This window comes from Aythya fuligula, chromosome 1 (genome assembly GCF_009819795.1).
Source record: "Aythya fuligula isolate bAytFul2 chromosome 1, bAytFul2.pri, whole genome shotgun sequence".
NCBI lineage: Eukaryota > Metazoa > Chordata > Aves > Anseriformes > Anatidae > Aythya > Aythya fuligula.
The window spans coordinates 67,435,247-67,460,727 of NC_045559.1; positions in this window are offsets into that span (position 1 = coordinate 67,435,247).

Consider the following 25,481-nt stretch of genomic DNA (forward strand, 5'->3'; position numbering starts at 1 on the left):
GAGTAGAGGGGTGGGTGGGGGGAACAATAAAAAAAACAAAAACAAAAAACAAAAACAAAAACAAAAACAAACAAACAAAAAAAATAAAAAAAAAAAACTTTTGTTTTGCCAGCTCTGAGAAAGAGCCAGTGAATTTGCAGGATTAGATAGCTGAGGAGTAGATATGACATAACTACAGCAGAGCTAGTCAATGAGCCCTAAACAGAAAACAAGGCTTCTTGCTCAAAAGCAACTGAGTTGATCAGGAAAACGTCACATAGAAATTGTCATAAAACATTTAGCATAAAATCATAGGATATTTTAGTTGGAAGGGACCTCTGGGACTCATCTAGTCCAACTCACTGCTCAAAGCAGGTCTAATCAGACCTGCTGAGGACTGTATCTAGTTGAATCTTGAATACCTCCAAGAATGAAAGAATCTCTTTGACATCCTGCTTGTATTTGGCATCACTTATTGCCATATACTTCTGAATATAATGGAGACGGAACAAAACCATCAAGGAAATGAAACTAGAAAGTAGAAACCCATGCTTTGCTGATTATAAATATACAATGGGGAGGAAATCATGCACACAAAGCATGTGTTTCTATGCCTTTGGAGGAATGGTTTGTGTCAACAGAATTTGAATGAAATAAGAGGATGCATTCTTAAGCTTAGTAATACTGTTTGACAGGCTGAAAAGAAACAAGTTGTTTAGTGCAAAAGTCTAGGGGGAAAATACTTTGGAGATTAACCCAGTTGTTTTGTTTTCTGCATCAAATCAATGTGAATCTGCCTTCCTTGTGGTGGTTAAGAATTTTGAATTGCCCACAAAGAGATGATGATTTTTCATGTTGAAGAGAAATTGCTGCAGGAAGAGATTTGAAAATGTTCTGGGACAGAATAGACCTTCACATGGCTGCAAAAGCTGAATAGCTCCAATGAAAAATCCAGAAAGATTATTTCTTTTTAAATATATTTTTTAGAGAAAAAATCAAACCAGCAATGTATTTGTATTAAAAGGGAAAGAACGATAGTGCCTCTTTGCCAACATAAAGAGGAAAACATTATTGTCATTTTATACATTAATTTTATAAATATAAAGGTGTGCTTTAGTCTGATTTTCATCTAGCACTTTGATCCTAAGGTAGTCACAAACACACACACACAGAAGACACTATAATTATAAGTGACTGAATTTCCATTCCCCGAGAAAATTCTGATATTTAAAATTTGGTTTGATTTCATATCAAGACACAATATTTATATTATAATTTTTTGTCAGAAGTAATATTTCAACTTTCCCCCAATTTTATTTTTCACTTCTGTAATATGTTAGTAAATGATAAAAGGATATATTTGAAACAAAATCATAGAATCATAGTTCAATATCATCCAACATAACTTTTAATTAAATTGATATGTTCCAATAAAATGTATTGACGTCATAAAGTCTTCATTATATAATATACCCCAATGAGTTCCTATTGTCAGCTGAATTTTCATTAACAATGAAGGAAATTAGGAAATTCCTAATACTAAAAATCATTCCAAACTTTGCCATTAATAAATTAGGAGTTTTAACATGGGATTATGTCCTCTTGGAAGTGTGGGCAGCTTCTAGAAACAGTCCTGCAAGGTTCTTTTTTGCTCTCAGTTGTTTTTGTTTGTTCTTTACAGTATGAACTTGCTTTTTCATGTGTCAATAATATAATTAAGTATAACATACTGGCATGTAAGTGAGTCATTTACCTCACTTTTAGGAATTAAAATGCTATAAATATAAGCTTTTTCTCTGCAACAGTGGTACTCTGCTAAGGGCTGGGTGACCATACATCCTGATTTTCCAATAGCTGATAATTTGTGACTTAAAAAGTGATATTAAAATAACTTGTAATACTTTTCCAGTATTCCTTCAGAACATACTTCTGTTATTCTGTGATCGTGTGAGATAAGGAACCAGAGGGGTGTCCCCTTTACCAGGTTGTCTTCACAATGACAAAACTTTTAACTTCTGTTTAAGACAAAATGAAAGGGAATTTCAGCATCATAACAGATAGATCTGACATATTAGATGACCAAGTCCATGTTCCTGCCAGTTCAAGATAGTCCTACTAATCAGATATTAAACTGTTATTACAATTGACATTAAGAGATAACTTAGCCTGTAAAATGTCTTTTAGAAGGTCATGAAGAGCCTGTGGGGATTCAATTAATCTGGGGACCTCTCAAATCCACTGCATTCTACTTTTTGCCTCTCATAGTCATGTTATCACACGAAGGTCTGTCTGTTCAGTCAGAATCCCATGTAGCAATCTTTAATCACTATGATCCTTATAAGGGGCAGAATACGGGCATAGACCCATGAGACTAGAACCTCAAACTGAAGAAGACCTGATGGTTGCCACTAACTGGTAAAGGAGGGAAGAGGGGAATAATGTAAGGGAAATAAACACACATGTTAATTCATATAATCTATAAGGCAAGTTCATTGAGCTTCATGTATCATTTATGCTTTGGATTGGAAGACATATCTGAGTAATATGGCAAGCATTGCAGTGGCATAGCGTTCTTTAGCAAATTGCATAACTTCAACTGACAGGAGGAAAAATAAGCCTAGGCATTTTACTTGATTTTAAATTGTTCTTTAGAAATAGAAAATAAACAAACCCACACTTCAGTTCTGCTTCTGCTGCTTTTTGTCTTTCAATACAGACTTTCATAGTAAAAAGAAAAATAAGACACAAGTTAGCAATTATTAGATATAACCACTCTGAAAAGAGTATTGAAAGAAAAGAAAATGTGAATAAAGCTTTAGAGACTGCAGCTTGTGTGAAGTCTGCAGTAGGGACAACTATCTAGGTTTTAGGCAAAAGAGAAAAGTGGTTCAAATTGCCAGTTAAATTTATATTTTTTTTTCTTTAGTTTCATGTGTTTCTTTTTTCCTTTTTTAGTTTCACATGCAATTCCTTTTTTCTTCTAGAAAGCATTAATGTGATTCTTTCTTAAAATAATTTTCCTGTAGCTCCCTATTCTAATTTAAAAAATGCACTTAAGGTATAAAAGTAAGATGTAAAAGAGGTGTCAAAAAGAGATTGATCTAATAAGGCATTCACGGGTGATTTGATTACCCCTGTTGTTGCATTCAGTCAGTAGATAAAATCATATTTTGGACTCTGTGAAAATTTTAGATCTATTCATGAGTAATATTGATGACATTGCTACTGTAGTTAGGTATGTCCTTTCATTTTTCAGTGAATTAAAACTTGTTACTATTTCCACTGGAACACTAAAAATAAAAAAAAAAAAAAAAAGAGAGAGAGAGATGTTAATAGGAGGAATTGAATTTAAGTACCATTAGACAGAACATTAATGTTGTTATTGAGGCTGTTGAAATTGTAAATGAGAGTGGCGATTATTCCAACCTGAAGCTTCAATTCTCAATGCTTCTGGACTATTAAGTCTCTGAAACTGGTATCTGCTTTTAGACTCAAAAAAATCTCAAAACCCTTTCACTCTTTCAACTGTTGTATATGTCAGATATGCAACAACCAGTGCCAAAGCACAGAATCACCTAGGTTGAAAGAGACCTCCAAGATCACCTAGTCCAACCCATGACCTAACACTAACAAGTCCTCCAATAAACTATATCACTAAGCTCTACATAATACAGCATTTCACATATATTCTTTGACAATACCTTCCATTATCAAATTATATATTGAAGAGTAATATTTAGATGTATTTTACTAGCTTCTGCAGCTTTGCTGAATAAATTATTTTACAAATAACATAAATGTTTATCAAATAACATAATCTGCAGCATCAGATTCTTGTGTTGTTTGACTGGCTTTGAGATAGAATGCAGTTAAAAACATCAGCAAAACGAAAGCTCTGAAAATACAGTGATAAGACTATAGCAGCTGTCCCCCAAAATTTTCACAAACCAGAGAGGTAATTACAAAAATAAAAACCAGTGCTTATTCTTCGTATTTTCTTCCTTGTTACTTACTTATTTTTGTAGCACAGGTCTTAGCTAATTAATCAAAACAGTATAGAATTTTTTTTTGCTGGGTATATTACACCAGTAATTTAAAAGGTGCATAGTTTTTTCACAGTTAAAAAAAAAAAAAAAAAAAAAAAGAAAAGAAAAGAAAAGAAAAGCAAACTAAAGAGAAAAAGAATCATAGTTCTAGTTAAGTGTTTTTCAGCTGTTCAGTGAGTGAAACAGAAGTGCTAATAATTAACATGCACTTTAAGAAGTGTTTCTATGACTAGCTGGTGTAAAAACATGGACTGTATTCTGCTATCATGCTAGAGAGAAAAAATAATGGCAGCTGTCTAAAGCAGCCATGCTTTTATTGAGATGGTCGTATTTCTGGATGTTGATAGATGTTCTTTTCTAAGTTACGTATTTTTGGAACAACTCAGATGAACTCAAAGGATTCACACAGATAGTTCATGGTAACAATTGTGGAACTATGGTGAGTTTGGAAAGGAGCTCAGTCACATGTAGAAGAGAGATACTGCAGGTCAGTTTGGTAGTGGATAGCCTAGCAGTATATCTGTTTCCATGAATGTTTTCTGACTGCATACGGGGGTATGAACACAGCCCATGTGTTTCAGGGAACGTTGCCCTTTCCCATGAAAAAGAGATGACAGAAACTCTAGAAACTGTTAACTTTACAGTCTTAATCTAAATCCCATTTGAAGAGTTTTTTGTTTGTTTATTTGTTTTCCCAAGCTAACTTTGATCTGACTAGAGGGTAAAAAGAGATTGGATTATCAAGGCAGCTGAGGGTGATCTTGTTTAGAGTGCCTTTGTAAAAAGCTGGTTGCAGACAACAGCTGATGGCTTAAAGATATACTTCATCAAATTATATGTCCACTTCTGGTATTAAAAACTAATGCATTTGTCACATGGAATTGGTCCTAAAGCAGACAAAAGTACTTCACAGCATGTCCTCTGAGAGCTGTCATAAATAGAAATGCCAAATTGACAGCAAATGATGTCTTAATTTAGTGGACATACAAAACTCTTTCTGACATCTAAATGGATGTATGCCATTAGAGATGTCTCTCCCTTTCATCAAATAGTTGTTACAAAAGAAGACAAGTACACAAAACTAACTGTTTATTTTAATTAAAAAAATGCACAGTAGAGAAAATGTTGCCTTCAGAAGGACTCAGTACACATAGCTAAGGCGGAGTTGTTAGGAAATTGAGAACAATTTCATTTCAAAGTGGAAATTGGAGTCTTTAAAACTGGATTCTTATTCTACTCTAACTTTAGCATAGGGTAGAGTATACTGGCACCTATTACACAAAATAAATTTTATACCGATCTTTTACCTTAGGATTGGCCTAGTCATTGTAATTACAATGAGGCAGAAGGTCAAAGTCTTGGAAAGGAAATCTTACTGCTTTTGCAGTTGCTTCTTGTGTCAAAATGTTTCTGTTGACTCCCCTAAAACCTAACTACCAAGTTATTTGCACTTCTAAATCAAGAGCTATTATTATACAGCAAGTGTTACATGACAAAACTAAAATGATGTAAATCATCCTTCAGATACAGTAGCTGCATTTAGAATGCTTTCTGACCCTAAACCTAGAAAAGTATATTAAAGTGAGCAGAGATAGTTTACTATTGGAAGGTGCTGACCTTTCAGCAAGGTTGCCAGTTCATTTATTTGCCTTCTGAACTACTCATCACCTTCATTTATGATTAATAAATTCCAGTCATCCTGTTTGCACAGGATCACAAGTTCTTTGTTAACTTTTCTTTTTCATATCATTTGGTATAAACGGAGTATGCAAGGTTTGTGGAGATATCTTGGACTCTCTTAAAATAAATTAAAATAATACATTAAATATGTTATAGCTACATAAGTAAAAATTATCAAGGTAATAGTTTACAACCATGACATCCCAAAATTGGTGATCAACTCTGCATTCAGTGCCTAGATTGTAATAGTAATAGACTGAAATTTTGGTATTTTGGAAGTCTGATACACTTACAGTCATTTCTGATATTTTTCCTTGTTGGCCACTCCCGTCTATCATTTGAACTGCACAATTTCAGTTGAGGAGAGCCGGATTCAGGGATCAATGTACAGTTCTGCCACTTTCTCAAGGACTGGAATTGAGAGCAAAAAGTGTTTCTTCATAAGCCTGTTGCTTGAGGCTTTCATTCCTTCAGCAGATGCATGCATGTCTAAGAAGTAAAAGGCACTGTTTTCCTATCTGTCTTCTTTTGTCCTGGGGGCCCTGTCTGTTTTGGAAGGACAGGCCACAAAACACAGTAATGATTTTTCACAGTCTCTTGATAAAATCTGACCTGAAACGTGTCCACAAAGTAAACGGATGATCACAAGTCTTCCAGAGTCCTGTTTCTGTTCCTGTTATTATTGTATGAATTATGTCTGGAAAAGCTACAAGAAGGCTAAAAGAAATTCTAATTTTTCAAAAACAAAAAGGTGAGCAGTTCTATCTTTTCTATTAACTGTTTAGAGGTAGAATTTAAGTAATAGCTAATAGTGTTATCATCATATCCTTTATAACACTATCCAAAAAGTCCGCTGGCAAAGTCAGTAACTTTTGATGTTCCTGTGTATGCTGCTTTTGTGGAACTGTAAAGAACTCCAGAGCTCTTCATGTTCAGTCCCCTTCCATGACACTTGCTGACTCCTATATTTCACGTTGTAAATGAATTTATCTTAAACAAACAAAATTTGTTTTCTTTTTTGTTTTTGCCTCACTGCATGTACCACAACTTCTCACTGTGTCTATAGCATTCTAGAAAACCACCTTTAAAGATCATCCTGATTATGTTAAATATATATATATAATTTTTAATTTTCAGATTTAGTTATCTAATGTTGTTATAGGTTTTGGTTTGTATCAATGTGATTTCAAATGAGATGTCTTTTTAAGGTCCTTTGCTCTTTTTAAGGTCCTTATAGTCACAGTTTTTTTTTTTGCTGTTTTTGTTTGTTTGTTTGTTTGTTTGTTTTTCCTATTAATTGAATTAAGAACATAGTAAGCATTCTTTTGGGTTGTATATATTCTATTTTAGTTAGAAACATATTTTAGCTGCAAGTTGTCTTTGTTTATTAGGGGGAAAATAGATAGATTCTGGTCTTGAATCACAGACAGACAGTTAATTTCCTAGATTTTGGGAGAGGGGTGTTCCACAGACCCAAAGAGAATGTAGGACAGATTCAATTATTTCAGTTTTAAACAGTTAAAATATTGTTTTTTAGCCTAAGGAAATTATCTGGTTATCTAATCTAATAATTACCTGATTATCTGCTTATATAATTCAAGATGTAAAAACCTATGCTAGAGTGGGAAAAGTCCTTCAGTGGCAGTTTCTTTCTATTCCAAGTTTTTTTTCTCTGACACTGTGTCTCATTTAGTGGTCGAGGAAGTCTAGAGTAGATGTATGGAATTAAGACTTAGGATGTTAGATGAAATAAGTCATAATCCCCTCTGGACTTTTTCCTGAAAAATGCCAAGCATGGTAACCAATATAGCAAAACTTTTTAGCTCATTTGGAGTTTTAATTTGTAACTAGTTAATGTGACTTCCATGTCTTATTCCTAAACACAAGCAAAAACGCATTCTGGATGTAGCTAAATAATTTATCATTTTGCAAGGCTCAGGTCTGTCTTCATACCTATTCCTAAACTCTTAAATAGTTCTTTCTCACTTTCAAGACTGAATCATCCAGGATTGTGTATGTTCACTATGTATTTGAATAGTAAAATACTTGCATAATGAAGCTTCAGTTTTGGCGGCAGCCCTATAATAATACTGAAATACAAATAATAGATAAGAACAAGTATGATAGAAATTCTTATCCTGCTCCTGGAGACAGAAAAATTCTGAGTAACAAGCCTGAAGCCTGTGTTGTATCAAGCTCAAAAAGGACTCATTTCAAAGATGAGAATAGTGGTCTCACTCCAGAATCCAAATTTACAAGTGAAGTTTGACTGTGTCAGAGCTAGTTCTTTACCCTACATGTTGCAAATACCTTTGAACTCACTCCTATGAAACAGAAGTGTCTTCTGAAGACAAAAAGTTGAAAAGATAAGTGGCTTATGAGCTACTGTAATTAAAACCTAAAAGATGCTTTCCCAGCTGTTGCTTTTGAAGTTATGCATAGTTGGTGGCTAGGTGCCAGCATTCAATTAGAAGTATGCATTTTTATTAACTGGCTATCATGTGCTATATTATGTCTATAATTCCTTTTAAATTAATTCTTTTTATTTCTTGAGATAGTCACAGGTGTCCAGGTCATTAAATATTAAAATAGGCCCCACTGACAATTGTGCAACATCCAAAGTTTGTTTGGTGTTTTATTTGCACTTCATTTGAAGTTCAAAATTAAAATATCTCTGAACTTGTAGAAAGGAGGGTTTGGCCAAGATGAGTTAATGCCTGAGGGGAAAAAAAATCAAAAAGAGAGATGCACAGTCTATGTGCAATTTTTTGCCTGCATTTGAGTTTCTAATTACCATGGTTTCATCTACTTACTCATCGTATGCACATTGTAAGTGGGGCCTCATTATTTTGATTCATTTTCTTAGATGCCAAAATCTTAGGCCGATATTAGTATTGTGGGGTGGGTTTGATGTTTGTAGGCTGTTAGAAGTGCAGAACTACCTGTCAGAGTAGCACAAGAATCATTTTCTTGACAACAGACTAGTCTTCCAGCTTTTTATTGCAAGATTAATCTCACCTAACTTTAGATAATTGCAGTGTGGACACTTTCATCTGAGGTTTCTGGCTATTTTATTTTATTTTTTTTTATCTGACTACTTTAGACAGATATTTTCAGTTAAGATGAATGGAGCCTAGAAATGCCTTTTAGTCTTCCTCGGTTGGTGACAAGAGCCTTAAACAGCAAAATCAGGTAGCGTATCTGTAGTGTAAAGACACCTGAAGTTTAAGAGGAGTGATTCCAACCATATTGTCTTAATTTATAGTTAAGACCCTACCAATTATGGAAAAGGATTGAGGCATATTCACTTCTTACAGAGTGTCAGTGGAGATTTGGGAAATTGTCCTACCATTTAAACCATAGTATATAATGTTGTATTTCCTCTTCCTTTATATCTTAAAACCATGAAAAAGTTATAGATTACAGATCATTTAGACTGAACCCTTCAGCCTGAAGAGCAGCTGGACTATTGTCATTCAGTACTTGTTGTTAACCAAGAATGACACTTAGCCTCTGTTCTATCAGTTTTAGGTGTTCCTATAGCAATGGTACTGGGAGAAAGTTAAATTGCACTAGCATCCTGGCTGCTGGCTCTCTGTCATTAACCACTCTCTGGAACTGAAGATCTTTGAAATATTCACCTACTTGCTATATACTAATAATGATTGTATTATAATACATATCCAGTTAGTAAAATAAATACAGTTAGTACTGTCCTTCGTCTGTGATATACAAAGGATGTCAAAGACTTTTACCAACACGTTAATTCTTTCTTGCATAATATTTTTGAGTAATTGCCCATTTTACACATGGGAAAAAGTTATTTATACATAGAAATATGGTAAAAGCTAATCAGAAACCTAGAAATCTTGATTTCCATTGCTGCTTTGATGGCTCCTGAAGATTTGGTTGACAAATGTTTCTTGAGATCTTCTGGAATTAAGAGCACTAGGGAAGCAAGTCATATATATGTGTGCCTGACATCCCCCCAAAAAAGAAGAGAGAACAATTGGGATGACAGTAGAGAATAAGATAAAAAACATTTTAAAACCATTTAGGTGACAGTTTTTCTAATTATAATATAAAGCTGTTGCTTTGACCTCTTAGTCATTCACATGGACCTATACAAGTGCTTGGTCATGACCTGTCCCTGACATCTCTAAGATCTAACTTTGGTAGACAGATCCCTTCTCCCCATTAATATCCTGTTTCCCACTGAACAGTAACTGATTGTCGGCCTATGCCAAAAACAAATTCTGACATTAGCTGCATTGTCCAGCTGTGTTTTAGGAAAGAAAGTCAATGTTTTTCCTTCTCCTCACTTTTTTCTTTACATCACACCTGTCTGTTCATTCCAGAGAAGGCCAGTACCATTAGTTTACATCAGTCCAATAACTTAAGACTGTTACTGTCTGTGAAAGTTGGTGACTTGCCGTCCAAACCCATATTCCAGTGTGCATGATTGTATGATCCATTTGACAATACATGCATAGACTAAGTGATGGATTGCAGGACGTAACAGAATCTGCCATGGATTTGGAAGGATTTCAGTTTCTTTGGACAGTCTGTGACCTATTTTTGCATGTTCTATTGATAAATGAAGTGAAAAATCCTTTACACCTTTCAATGAAGGTGCCATTTGGTCTGGCAATAGTGCTGACAATTTTAGTGATGTCCTATAGGAAACAGCTGGAATTATTAATTCATTTTTACACAGGTCACTAAGCATCTAGATGTCAATATTTCTTTTAAATTGCTCTCAATCTGGACCAAATCCATTCTGAAGGTGAAAGGTTCCACATACTGCTACCAACTGCTACCATTATTAGAGTCTTTTTTAAGTCTTGCCAATTGTTTTTCCTTGGTTCAGCCTGAGAATGACTGTGTTAGGCAGAACAGATAATTTGTACAGGCACTTTAACTTTTGTTTTCAGCTCATGGTATGATTTCATGTTTTAGTTCCTGGAAATATATTTTATTTTAATATAGACAACACAACTCAGGATGAAAAAAGGATGAGAAAGACTTTAGATTCTGAGTCTGAAACAATTGTTCAGTGACTCAAGACTCAAATGTAATGGGGAAGGAAGAATTGCAAGAAAGATTTAAACAGCAACCGTTAAGGATAAATTTGAGCAGAACTGTACGGTTTCAGTTGACAGGAATTTCTTCAAAACTGTAATTTGACTTTTACTTTGTGAGAAGACAGAGCCGCTGATTCTGACATTTGATGAAAGTCAGAACAAAAGTACTAAACTTCAGAGTGCATTATGTCAAAACTATGGGTCTGAATCCTGACCTTAACATCTGCAGTCTTTAAAGGAGAAAGGAAGCAAAATGAAGCTTTGCTGTTTATCTATTGAGTGATAAACTTTATATTAGACTTATATAAGACTCAGATATTCTCGAGTCTTCAGATGTTATCATTTACAACAACACCTGGCTGGCTAAACCCATTACTTATTCTCTTTTATAATCCTTTTTCAGGGTTGTGGATGACTAAACAAGTCCAGGACACTCATGTATTCTATCTTACTAGGAAATTATATAACTGGAAGGAGTATGGAGAAGAGCTTCTGTAACTATACAAGTTCTAGAAAGAGTGTTTTGCTGCAAGATGATAAAAATGCAGTATTAGCTCCTTAAAGGGAAGATCAAAGCTGATTTGATCACAGTGTATACACTCCTTCTTGGAGAGACACTTGAGATACTGAAATAAGAGAAACAAGCGCTACAGGACCGGTGGCAAGACGTTAAATCCACTCATATTTATATTACATATAAACAGTCCTCTAGTCATGGAAATTAAAACAGCAAGGGAAAAAGTGCACCAACATTTTTGCACCAAGTCTGCATGTCCTTGTAGAATACAGCTTTCAGCCAAGCAGAAGCGGACTGCACTGTAAGGGCAGATATTATTGATGTTATACAAGAGATCAAGCCAGCAGGTTTGTTCCTTGTTCTGGAGTCCTTCCATTTGGACGTACCAGTAACACTGGGGAGTCTACAGAAGAACACAGACCAATTTTTAACATTAAATGTCAAGCTAAAAGATGACTTGAATTGTTCTAGAGCTACTCCCTTTTGGAAAATTTTCTTTAGTATCAATTCAGTTAAATTTGCATTTATATTACAGATGGACTGATCAAAAATGTGACTTCTTTGTTGCTTTTTTGTTGTTGTTGTTTAGTAATTATGGGCTTTATTCATCAGTTATTACGGAACGCTAAAAAAAAAAAAAAAAGAAGCTTCCTAATACAGTTTTCAGACAGAGATTTTTAATCATTAACAGAACTGTCTGGGAACTTAACTCCATTAAAAAAATGTCTCTTTAAAGAAACAATTTCTGTAGGAAAAACTTATTTCTGCAAATAGTTTCTGACTTTACATCAAGAAATCCAAGCCCTAATTATTTAAGTTTGGGCTTGTTTTACCTGAATAATATATCTTATTTTGTTCAACTGGTCAGAAACAGTTAATGATGAACCAGTTCAATATTGTTTCTTTTGTTGTAGTGGTATCCCCAGGGATTTTCTGTTCTCCTAACTCGTTCCCTTTCTATCCTGTGGGACAGATTGATTATCTGTATCTAATACAGCTATATCTCCTCTGCAAGCAAGAAGTATCACGCAGTGCAGAAGTTCTGTGATGTGTTATGGAAAAGTCATCCCTGCAGAGAGCATATGAAAAGGAGCAAATGTAGGTATTCCTATGTCAGGTGGAAAAAGAAATAGAACACTAAGGAACAATTTTTCAGGAGTATCCACATTAAGGTCTTTATGATCAACTGAACTATTACTGAGAGGAAAAAAAAAATCCTTCCTTCCAATACCTTTTCTTTTATCTCCTCTAAGCTCTGCCTTTCTTTTTTATTAGTCATGTTGAATTCTTCATCCAACCTCAGGCACCCATTTTCAGGAAATTAACTTGGTATCATAACAGCTCTTAAGAACTGTGACTCTTGACTTGGAGACAGTTGACTAAAACAGCTAGGCAGAGTTTAAATTTATTGCCAAATAAATTATTCCCTTTTTTTCTTTTTTTTTCTTTCTTTCTTTTTTTTTTTTTTTTTTTTTAAACTAGGACTTAAAAGTTTGTTTCTTTCCCTACACTATGGTAAATTTATTTGGGTATAAGATTAACAAATACAAGAGGGATAGAACATATTTTGTACTTCAACATCTTTCAGAGAACAGGCCAAAACATAATCCTCATATTTCCAGATAAACCTGTGTATTCACTGGGAGAAATACTGTTTTGTTTTGTTTTGTTTTGTTTTGTTGCTAGGCAGGTGCTGATAAACCCTTGATGAGAAATCTGAAGCGGGTGCAAGGTGCTAAGAATATTTGCTGCAAAATAGCATTGCTCTCGCAGCTCTAGTTCATCATTAACTTACCCCCAAAGAGAAACAAAAAAAAGTTACAAGCCAACCACATTTTTACAGAACAATAACACTACGGTTAAATACTTGTGTTGTCAATGAAGATGCAAGGCAGGTAATAACAAGCATAGTGTGATTTACTCCTGGAAGATGGTAGGCACACTCTGAATCACAGTATCCAGCTTTCTGTTTCTACATCTAATTTTCCATTCCTAATGTAATAAATACAGGATCATATTTATACTTAATTTACTTCCACTTACTATTCCAGATAATCATTGTTTCTTCATGGTCTTTCAGATTTTCCACTGATTTAAAGTTCATCACACTTCACAACAACCAAGCCTTGCAAACAGAACTCTTCTGCATTATACACGGCCTCTTTTTCTTCTTCTTCTTCTTCTTCTTCTTCTTCTTCTTCTTCTTCTTCTTCTTCTTCTTCTTCTTCTTCTTCTTCTTCTTCTTCTTCTTCTTCTTCTTCTTCTTCTTCTTTTCCTTTTCCTTATCCTTTTCATTATTTTAATTTTCTCCCTACTTTTTTTCAAATTAGTCTTCTTCCTGTTATCACAGTCTTCTAATTTAACTAGATAGATAAATTCCATAGTTACTAACACCTATTAAGAATTATTTTTATTTACCTGGATCTGCTGTTGCTACTAGAAAAACTCAGACACAAACTGATTTCAGTTCTAGATCCTAAAATTCAGATGTTTTTCTTCCTTCCATTGAAATAAAAATAAAAATTAAATTCAGAAAAAAAAAAATCTATAAAAAAATTACCAACACCTTAAGTCTTGGCAATTCTAAATTTTGATATCCATATTAGCAAGTTGAAGATAAAGGCTATCCTAGGTTTTCCACCTAAATTCCCACTATTTAGCTGTAATTCTCAATAAATAAATAAATATTTTTTGGTGAGTACTTTTATATCTACTTGAAATTGTAATCTAGCACAACACACACACACATAAAGATATTTGGAGGGAATTGTGTGTGCGATCTTTTAAATAACCATATACTAAGCCTGCTAAGCAACTATCTTAAGAGTGACTATTCAGAAAGATCAGAGCTGATCAAGCAAACTACAGCCTGATTTTTCAAAAATGAAAGTATTGAGAATTTCTGTTGAAATCACAGTAAAAGATTAATTAGAAATATAGCTTCTATATTTCTATATAAATCTATAGCTTCAGATTTGTATATTTGAAATTATCAGTCCAAATTTGCAATATATAAAAAGAGAGGTCCTATAGTATCTCTAATCCTTTAACAGTCCAATAGCAAAACAGTATTAGACTGGCACACTTTGGTGTTGCTAAGACTTAGTAGATCAGTAGTAGGTATTTAACATGTAAATCCTCTGCATGCATTTTTATAATTAAGTCAACAGTGCCTTTTTTGAAACTCCCCATTTATTGCAGTGGAGAAATAGCCAAAGTTTAGAAAATTTCAAGTGTAAACCTTCCTTCCTTCTTTTTCCAAATATTTTTATTCAGCATTTGCATATTATTTCTGCTGCACTACAGGTGCTTTTTTTTTTTTTTTTTTTTTTTTTTCTCTAAGCATAACATTTACTTTTTAACCAACTGACTTTAAAATCTTCAAGCTTAAAAGTCATTATTTTTGTTACTTATAGTACAGAAGATCAATAAGTCCAAAGTACTTAAAACATCTTTTTAAAGTGCTGTACTTCCTACTATTTACTTTTTGCCTTCTACTGATGAAACAAGGCTGTTCAGTGCTTCATATGTTTCAAAGTCATTGTAATTACATACATTTTGATTTAAAGAGAGAGAGCTTTGTACTGAAATTATTTCACTTGCAATTACCATTCTCCTTCTCCTCTCTCCGTTTTCTCTCCCCAAGAAACTTCCCCAACCAGCTAAACATGAAAACTTTTAGAACCTGAACTCAGCTGGTGACAAGCATATGTGTCCTGCAGTACAACCCAACACCTCTGAGACTGGACACTAAGGTTTTGTTTACAGATGCCACTTCGGACTTGTTAACATTTCTACTAGCTAGAAGCCTTTGAAAGTCTACTGGGAATAGTGGCAATCCAATGCCTACATTCTTTAAATTTTGAACTAGGATTTATAATTATTCTGTACCATTTATGTAGGATACTGAGATGAATGAATGATGAATTTGCCTTCTTATTATCTTTATTAAAACAACAAGAAGTTTTTAATTAAATGAGTTATCCTAGTATGTCTTTCCGTTTTCTAAACAAGAAGACTTTATTGATAAATTTCCATTTGGATTTTTTTTTTTTCCAGTTGAACTTCTGGCTTGTGAAAAAATCAAAACTTCATGGGGGAAAACTATGATGTCAAGCAAAACAACACAATCAAAAAACAAACAGAAAACATTCCATTGGTACACAAGAATATTTCATCTTAGGTTCATTCAACCTATATCTCACATATGAGAGTGGGCTTTTTTACCCATATGTCTCTACTGAAGTATTGCCTTGTAGCTTGGTTCTGTCACTTAATTTAATGGCAGCTCTCCCTTCTGCTTTTCTGATTGCTAACAACAGCAGTGCAGAGAAAGTGCCAGAGATATCAGTGAGCTGTAGCAGTGCTCAGAGGCACTCATCGTGCCTAGTGCCATGGTTGTTCTGCAGTCAGAGTTTCAGTTATTTTGTTTGACCTCACTGGCTTACAGCAAAAGACATCTTTCCACCTCAGCAGAAGCTGGTGAGAGAGAACACATTGCCATCCACAGTACTTGGGTTTGTCCTGTTCTGTTCTCTTGGGAGAAGAACCTTGACCTTCATTTTGGAATTGATACGTATTGCATTGTTTACTAATCAAAACCAAACATGTCTTTTCCTTTTTAACCAGCTAGCAGGTAAAATAAGTGTTTATTCTCAGGTATAATTGTTAGTTCTTTGGTCATCAGCATAATATAACAGCTAAGGCAGAAAAGAGTGTGCTTGCAAGCAAGCAGACTAGGGTTTTATTTTTTTTATCTTTTCAGCTTTAAGAAAATCTTGTAACCTGTGTGGGCCATCCTTTTAGGTCAATTTCATGCAGACTATTTTCTCTTTTCCTATATCAATCCTAAATTAATACAGTAGGTGCTCTGCAGCCAGCATGGTTTTGCATTGATCTTGGCCAGCTTGTTTACAGTGTTTTGGCAAGTTGCTGATGTACTTCTCCCTGGGGACAGAGCAGGGGTTAATTGCTGTTAAACTCTCAGTGCCAAGTAATGGTTCAGACTCTGTGCTACATTAAAGATGACACTAATAAGGAAAGAGTGCACTGGATTGCTCTGTGTTGAGAATTGGACTTGTGGTGACAGAAACTTGGAGCTGAGCTGATGTAATAGGGAGGCCATAATGTAATTATAACTGCTGAACATGTGTCATACCAAGTTAAATGATACATTAATGAATCAAAACAGGTGATGGAGTGTTGCTCTTTCAGCAGATAGAGGAGTTTTCAAGGTTAGATTGTCATTAATTTAATAATCTGTAAACTGTATATTCTTTAAAATTATAACCAAAATCAACTCTAATGTTTTGTGTGTGTTTATTTTTTATCCTGTACCAAAGGGGTAAGAAAACAAAAGATGATATTCACAGTATAATTTTGTTTATCTGTTTTTTATTATATCTCTGTTATACCTAATACAATATATGTGTACGTAGCATTTTTCAGCCAGGTATAAACTCTGTTTCCCTGTGCTCCAAGGGGGCTGAACACAAGCCAAGAGGTGTGCAGACATATTAGTATAGCATCAAGCCGAGCTAATAAGCTTTGCTGAGAGACAGAATACATTACACAGAATACAATCAGTAAACGGCTTCAAGTCCGATTGAACCCTGGACAGTACAAGCTCAAGCCTGCTTAGAACAGAAGTGAGGTTAGTTTATATTAGTGTGCAGTAATATTGTAAGTTATACTAACTATAAATGCCCTTTGCCTATTAAGATTCTGAAGCAAATTTGAAACCATCTCTAACTTCACATGGTTACTTGTTTAACTCAAGCATCATGTTACTTCTTTTTAATTCCAGTAGGACCTCTAAATTTAGGAATTAAATAATTCTGGACCACGTGACAATCCAAGGCAACACCATACCAATGATACTTAACTGCCTGACCATAACAGTATCTATCTAGCTCTTCAGCAATTTCAGAGACCTTAAAGGAACCTGTCACTTTTTTTTTTTTCCCTTCAAATTTACTGTATTTTTATCAGTAACCTTTGCTGAAAAGATAATACAGGACCACGTGGAAAAAAGAATATACTTATTTTTAAAACAAATTCCTTTTTGAATGTTTCAGTTCTCTGAATCCTGCCATGTCTAAGAATTTCTGTTTATTTCACATTTGTCTTGCATCTCATAAACTTTTCATTTATCCCTATGATGTTATAGAATAGAGAAGGAATATTTTTTAAATGATCTAGCTGAGCCCAGTGTTGAGTTTCTATTAAACAAGCAAACAAACCAAACAAAACAAAACAAAAAAGAAAACACAGTATTTTAATGGCTAAATCAAATTATGTGTTCTGAAAATTTTACAGTAAGGTCAGATTTTGACTGCTTTTTAAATTTTTTTATATTTTTTTCCCAGTATTGCAAAGAATAACCAAAAACTTGGAATATTGCAACAGGATTGTTGCTAAATGATGCTTCTGCATTGTCTTTATCTTTCTGTTGTTGTTGTTTTTCTTTGGGGCGAGTGGAGGAAGGAGGTGTGGGTTGAAATTCCTGTGGTTGGGAAAATCTTGGATTCTACCTTATTTACCCTCCAATTTCATCCTAATTCCCCCAAATTTCATTTGGGGGAGGTTGGTTTTACCCTTTGGGAAAATAAATGAAAAAATAAAAGTAAAACTATTAATCCATGTAGGTGTCGGAGATCTTCTAGAAGCCAGTTTCCATGCCATCTCTGTACATTAGCATGTCCTGTCTCACAGCTCTGTTTAGCAGAGCATCTCCTATAGGGTGGGCAATTCCAAGTCACAAGTTTGGGGAATATCTAAACTATGAGGAATGGTTCACATTTGGTTCTTTTTCAATCTTCCCCATTTCCCATCCTCACATCTGCTCCTTTTCTGCTCTGTATTTTGATGAAAAAGATGATAAGTTGTGTAGCTCAGCAACTACTCTGCAAGGATGAACATAAGGGTAATAGCCCTTATCTTCAGCAAATTAATTCTAATTTGTTACGTTAATTCCAAGTGCATTTGTGTGAAAAATTTTGGTTCTTTCCCCAGAGTTCAAATTTGGCTCGAGTCATTTACATTTCGGGATTACTAAAATAAAATACTTCCCTTTCCGAAGGTGTCCTTGGAAGGGTCAGGGTAGTAAACCTTTCCTGAAGGGCAGTGTCCACAGAACAGATATCACCAGCGGGGTCTACAACAGGTAAACAGGCTTCTCTACTTTATTGACTTCCTTGGTTGTTGAAACTGACTGTCCATTTTTGATGGGCAAAAGTGGGAAAAAAACACAGCTTTCATGGTATGTACTGTAAGTTATCTGCCTTCCTAATCAGTTCAGCACTTTTTATAGATGGAATTCCTTTTTGTTTGTTTTTGTTTGTTTGTTTGCTTGCTTGCTTTTTTTTTTGTTTGTTTGTTTTTTTCCCTTTGTACTTTATTTCAAAATAAAACCAGTTAATAAAAAGTGAACGTTGCTTTCAATACATTGGGATCGTGTATTTAAAAACCTGTGTTGTATGTTCTTTAAGCACTACATCTACTCTAGCCATCATTACAGAGTAGAGGCTTGACACCCCAGCACTTTCTTGTTTGGCTGGTCAGTTAACCAGATCTAAGAATCATGAATATTTATTATGGTTGCCAATCTGCCACTGAATTTCACCTTTGAGAGTCATAGGAAATTTCATTGCCCATTTTATTTATCGCCCTGCAATATTGGAAAAGAATGGCTAAGTACTGTAATGCTCAAGATGACATTCTCAAGGAAAATTTGTTGCCTTGCAAGGGATAAATTGTCTAGAACATTTCATTAGGAAAGCTTTCTTCAATACCCAGAAGTTGTACATGTTAGGGGGAGCTCATAGACTCTCCAAGTGGTAAACTGCCTCTCTCATGGGGGAGAACAGAACAATCCTCTACCATGAAGCAGATCTGATAAAAAATGTTACGTTTACATTGTCAATATTTAAATGTTCTGTGAGAATATAGCAAATTCGTAGAGATATTGTGGGGAAAAACACAGTAGTTCTAGTTTGGAATGGACCATTGAAACTTTTCGATTTGAAGCAGTATTTTGTGTTAAAATATATGAGATTTTTAAATTGTTAACCAACATTTATGATTTTAAAAGTCAAGATTAGAGTAAAGTATTTTAATTTTATAGAAGCAGAGTATAACCCTGACACAAAATTATTTTTTCTCATACATTTTTACTTAACTGGAATAAAATAAATGAAGAAATGCTCTTTTTATGACAGTGTAAGAGGCGTAATAGGAAGAGAAATGTGAACCAGAACCGGAACATGTAAAGTCCCATTCAGCAGATGCTGAAAGCTTGCCTTCAGAAATCTCTCATTCCTGGTGCTCCCTGAGCCAAACACATTTAAACCCTTGTTGAAAGTCGGTGGTTGTCTGAGTCTTCTCTTTCTGGCTCACTGGTATGTTAATATTGATTCAAAAGGAAAACAGATTGAGAAAAAGTTCGTATTTGCTGCAAAATGGAAATTCCAGGCTTTAAAACAAAGTTTAAAACTCTCCTGACTCTTTTTCCTGTATTGGGCCAACCATCCAAGGCAATATCACATTTTATGGTGCATGTAACATTGAAATTTCTTTTTGAGTCTTTATAATCATGAAGAATTGTCTGTGTCTGTGGAGGTACTCCACAGACCATGTATGTTACTTGTATGTACAAGAGACATTACTATGTTACTTGTATGACAACAAAGATAGTAAAAATTGTGTTTAGGAATAAAATTCCAGTGTCACCAAACGCATCTGATCTTCTTTCACTGATGTCAGTGACAGATTTCTAGTCTGGTATTTACACAATGCAGTATCAGGGTTATTTGCATCATTGTTGTCCCCATTTAGAGCCTGTATTAGTTACTAAACAGGGCTTTGCATATTACAGGGCTGGCATTCAGTCAAGTAAATCTGTAAGTTACCCATGATCAATCCCTGTAAAATCTGCCTGGTTGTTGAAGATAAACAAAGCTCAAGGAAAATTTTGGATGTCTTGGTATTTCTCTACTATCTTTTTTTAATCCATGATTGGATGCTGAGTTATGTTCTTGATAGAAGAATTATTTTAAAATATATTGAACTGTGTAATAATATAATTCACAAGAAATTGCAATTGAGTTATCACCTGTTACTGATGACCACAAAAAATGCTCAAGTCATCTATTTGAGGTTAATGTGCCTGAAATACTATTTAAATTTCTCTGGTTGGGTTGTTGAGTGATTAAGTTCTTATGATTTGGTCAAATGGATTTTTAAATTCCTCCCTCCAGTAATCAATTTACTATGGTCTGCATGCTGCCCATTTTACTATAGGGCACTGAGGTAGGAAAAGAATACTTTAACATGTCTGAGTATAGATAAAATGAAGTCTTTGGGGCCACGTGAAGGTGGATTTTCGCAATATGTCCACTCAGTCCAGGATAATCTACTCCTTGGAGAAGGAACAAATTCCTCAATTCCTCAATTCTCTTGCAATTGCAATGCTCCTCTCTACCTGAAGTCAGATACATACATACATATATATATATATATATATATGTATTTATTTATTTATTTTTACAGAAAAGGAAAGATGCCTTTCAGAGACACTAGCACATTATCAAAATCATTTAGTTATTTTTTTTTCTTCCAGTTCCTCACATCTTGTGTGGAAGCACAATGTTTTCTGTGGTACAGATACTTGAGTTCTCTGCATTATCAACATCTCTTGCATCACACTCTCTGCATAATGTAGTCAAAATCTGTGATTTCACGTTGTTGAGCTCTGTACAAATACAGGACAAAAAGGGTTCCTGCCCCAGGAATCACAGAGTCATATATTGTGGCCTTTCAGTACTTAAAGGAGACATAAAAAAGACGGAGAATGACTCTTTGTCCAATCAGATAATGACAGGACAAGGGGAAGTGGTTTTAAACTAAAAGAGGGGAGATTTAGATTAGAGATTAGAAAGAAATTCTTCAATCAGAGGGTGGTGAGAAACTGGAACAGGATGCCCAGAGAGGTTGTGGATGCTCAATCCCTGGAGTTATTTAAAACCACATTACATGAAGCCTTGAGCAACCTGATTTAGTGAGTAGCATCCCTGCCACCCCTTAAGGCAGATGGGTTGGAACTAGATGATATTTGAGGTCCCTTCCAACTTGAGCCATTCTATAATTCTGTGATCTAATGGCTCAGGTTGGAAGGGACCTAAAAGGCCATCTAATTCCAAATCCTCTGCCATGGGTAGGGAAAAACAAACAAACAAACAAACAAAAAGAAGAAGACAGTGGTAGAATTCAAGCACAAAAGACAGCAAATGAAATGGTAGTAATCTCATCACGGCTGGGACCTAGTGTTTACGAGGTTGTGTTGCCAACACAGAAGGCAGCTTTAAGAAGAGCTACAAAGATGAATAAGGAAGTAGCTTTACAAGGCACTCCTTTGAGGCCTATTTTCAGCCTGTCTGTGTTTTGAAATGCACATCTTCCCTCTTTCTTGTATATCCTCTATGGCCTCATCACAGAAGAAAGAGTAAGATGTGCACTTCAAGATCCATAATAAAGATGAAGACTGGTCTCAGGTGTTGAGTAGAGGTTGGTGTTACATTTCACTGTGCTTGTGTTTGCTTATGAAATTATCTGGAGAAGAAATGTAGGGAAGAAAAAAGTCAACACAGGACAAAGCCCCCCAGTAGGACACTGGTATAGGATAAGAAGAATTTACCAAGCAGTACTGTGTAGGAATGACTAGAAAACTAGGAAGGCAAGTTGGAAAGAAGAGGATTGCTGGGGCCTAAACAGAATGCAGTATCATGGAGAAGAGTATGGTTCACTGCCTCAGAGGCAGGTTATGGGTCAGCGAGCATGAAAAAGCAGGCACTGCCCTGATAAGAGAGCAGTCATTTCAAACAGAGAAGAATAATTTCAGTGCACTGGAAGCAATGCAAATCAGTATACAATATTATTTTTGATAGGATTATAAAATGTAGAATCTGGGTATTCACAATTGAAAGGAAATAGTGGATAGCAACTACAGACAATATGTTGTCAACTATGGGTTAACAAGAAATACTTACTAGCATCTGTTTATGTAAATTTATAAATTAAATGTAGCTTTCCTTCATTGACAAAGATCTACTTCCTGAATCTGCCATGAGTTTCAAAGCCCCCTTTTGTTTATATTTCTTGGCATGTTAGGTTTTTTTGCTTGTTTGGTTGTTGTTTCGTTAGAAAATAAAAAACAAAAACAACAATAACAACAAAAAAGAAAGCAAAAAAAAACCTACAGACTATTGCTAAATTTAAATGAGACACCCGTTTACTTTAATCTTAATCTGACATTAAGGCTTCTTCAATTGTTTAAAGAACCAATACCAAATTTCCTAGTCTACACTCCAATCCTTCTTTAAAAATGGTATCAGCTTTTCTCTACATTTTCCTGAAAATACCAGCTGTTAAGTATATATTTATTCTTTCCACTTTTTCTTTGTTTATTAATTATCTTTCTTTTATTCTATTAGACATATACATTTCCCTCTTAGGACATATTTTTTGGGATACTCTAACTTGAATTCACTGTGATATTTTGTCTTCCATGTCTTGGTAGAATATACTTATTTTAAAATTTAACTGTATCATATGCTATTGAGCTATTGAACGTTCAAAAGAGTTTCCATTGATACAGGTTTTGATTCATATCCTGGAAACTGCACAACACAGAATAATAAAAAACTATATTTATTTCAGTTTTTCTAGAGCTTCCATCTTTCTATGTATTTCAGTTTTTCTAGAGCTTCCGTCTGGTCAAGGTGCAGTCATTAAGGGCAACAGTTTCCCAGAAATGCAGTTAACTCTATATTGGTGTTTGAAGAGGTAAGTAAACCAACCTTCCATAACCATACTATTGCACATGATAAATCTGAGAACACCACTCTATTTCCATTTCTCTTAGAATCCCCAGTCACAGCATCCTTAGCATTTTCTAGGCTGCAGATTTGGGCCTTAAAATGTAGTATACCAACAATATTCACAAAATATATATTTTAACTGGGCAAGTATCTGATTATGGGGAAAAAATACAAAGAACATTCCCCTTCTGAGTGACTACTGTCTCATTGCAGCTAGGACTCAGCTAATAAAGTTTTTATATTAAGGAAGTTATAATTTGCTAGCAGGATCTTGACAGTCATCTTTAGAATAAGACAATATGCCTTTCCCCTCCTTTCCCGGACTAATTCCCTAGTAACCTTATTGAAAATGTGCATGGGCTACAAAACTAAAGATTAACTGTCCAGGGACCTGCTTCCTGGAGCTTATTTGAAGATTAAATCAAATGGCAGGCAATATATATTTGGTAATTCAGCTTTGTTTCAGACTTTTCCAATCTAGTGGCAAGTGTAATAGAAGAATCTGACACTCAGAAGCACTAAATGGGTTTTTCTTTTTCCTTTTTTTCATTTTATTTGAAAATGCCCTGTATTTCTGTTCATATAGCAAAATTAGATTTAATGATTTGTTTCCTCATGTCTGAAGATCTTGTTCTTTTATTTTTGAACATGTAGGAAAGTAATTTTAATTACAGCTAATTACAATGTTTCTCCTCCTTTTGACAAGGTATTATTTTTTATTGTTTTACTTAACAATTGCCAGTACAAGAGTTTAAAGAGAAGCAATGAAATATCTACTATAGCATTACTGTGTTCATTTAAATAGAAAGAGAAACACATATATTGTTTTCTAATTCAGTGTTTAGACTATATATTAGTGAAAAGATTTCTATTCAGCAAATTGGATTGAGATGGATGGAGATGTTATGCTGTTTTAAAAAACTGTATTTAGAAGGCACGTTCTAAGACACTGAAGTGCGATTTGTCCTAGTAGCAGACATCTGAAGAACAAGTGACATTCTTACACAAAATCTATATTGGTGATGTATTTAATTACAGAGTTGATTGAAATTGACAGCCTCAGTGACCTATGAGTGCACTGTTACTGACTGATGGATGCTTCAAATCTGGTTACTTTTAAAGCAATTCACATACAGTTCAATAATATCCTGTCAAACTGCAAACTGTGTTTTTACATGTATATGGACTAGGCAGAGCGCATTTTAATTAAAAAAAAAAAAAAAAGGTAGAGATGAATGATGTTTAAAAATGGATGTAATTCCTAAAAACGTAGTCATTATGATTTGAATACCAGATAAAGAACTCTCAATATTATTCATGCTGGCAGTACTCCTTAAGAAACATATATTTTACTTTCATACCCATTCATACAAGAGGAAAACCTTTCAACACAGATTAGTTCTCCAAACTCTTCTATATGCGCACAGGCAGTTCCCATTAATAGCTAGACAGAGGCATTGAGGAAATGGTACCAGAGCTTTCCAAAAGCATGTGGAATCTGCTAAGAAAGACTTCAGAAGCTTGGCAACTGACTCCAGCACAGTAACCAAGTCCCTTAACACTAAATATGACCCAAGTGGTCACTCTGCTCAGCCTTACTGGAGCATTAATCATGGTCTTAATTGCAAGATATTTCTCATGTCTTCATAACAGCACAGGCAGCATAGAGTGCAGTTACCAGTCAGAGATTAGCAGTGGGCAACCCTTCTTCTTTGCCCCTCTGCCTTCTTTTCTCCTTTTTCTCTGTAGTTCTGTGGGGTTAAGTTATGCTATCCTCAAGCTGTTGAGTATTTGAGACTCTGTGGATAGTAGTTGTTTCTTAGTAATATCTAAAAGTATGGTTTGTATTCTGGAAGAGTAGCCAATGAGCTCTTCTGACTGAAGAACTCGTTGCAAACTGAAGCCAGGCAGATGGCATAAAGGAAGACCATGTAGTTGAGATGTCAAAACATCAACTGACATCATAATCCTGTTCTGTTAATTCTTATCTATATCCTGGTAATAATGGTAGCAGTAAATAAATAATCTTCCTCTCTTCCCTGATTGGTTCACAGTGATCAGTGTCTTCCTTGTTGCCAAATTACACTAACTCATTATGTATATAATTTAAAGCAGAAGTGATGTCAAGGTTTCAGGATATGACATATGTGCTCGCCTATCTAGTGAGATCACTTCTCCATTGAGCTCATTGAGAACTACCCGAAAAATAATATTTATGTAGATTATATTTATATTCAGAGAAAGAAGAGCAAAGGTTGCAAAGCCTTTGTGAAACCCAAATGATCTCCGTACAAAGCAT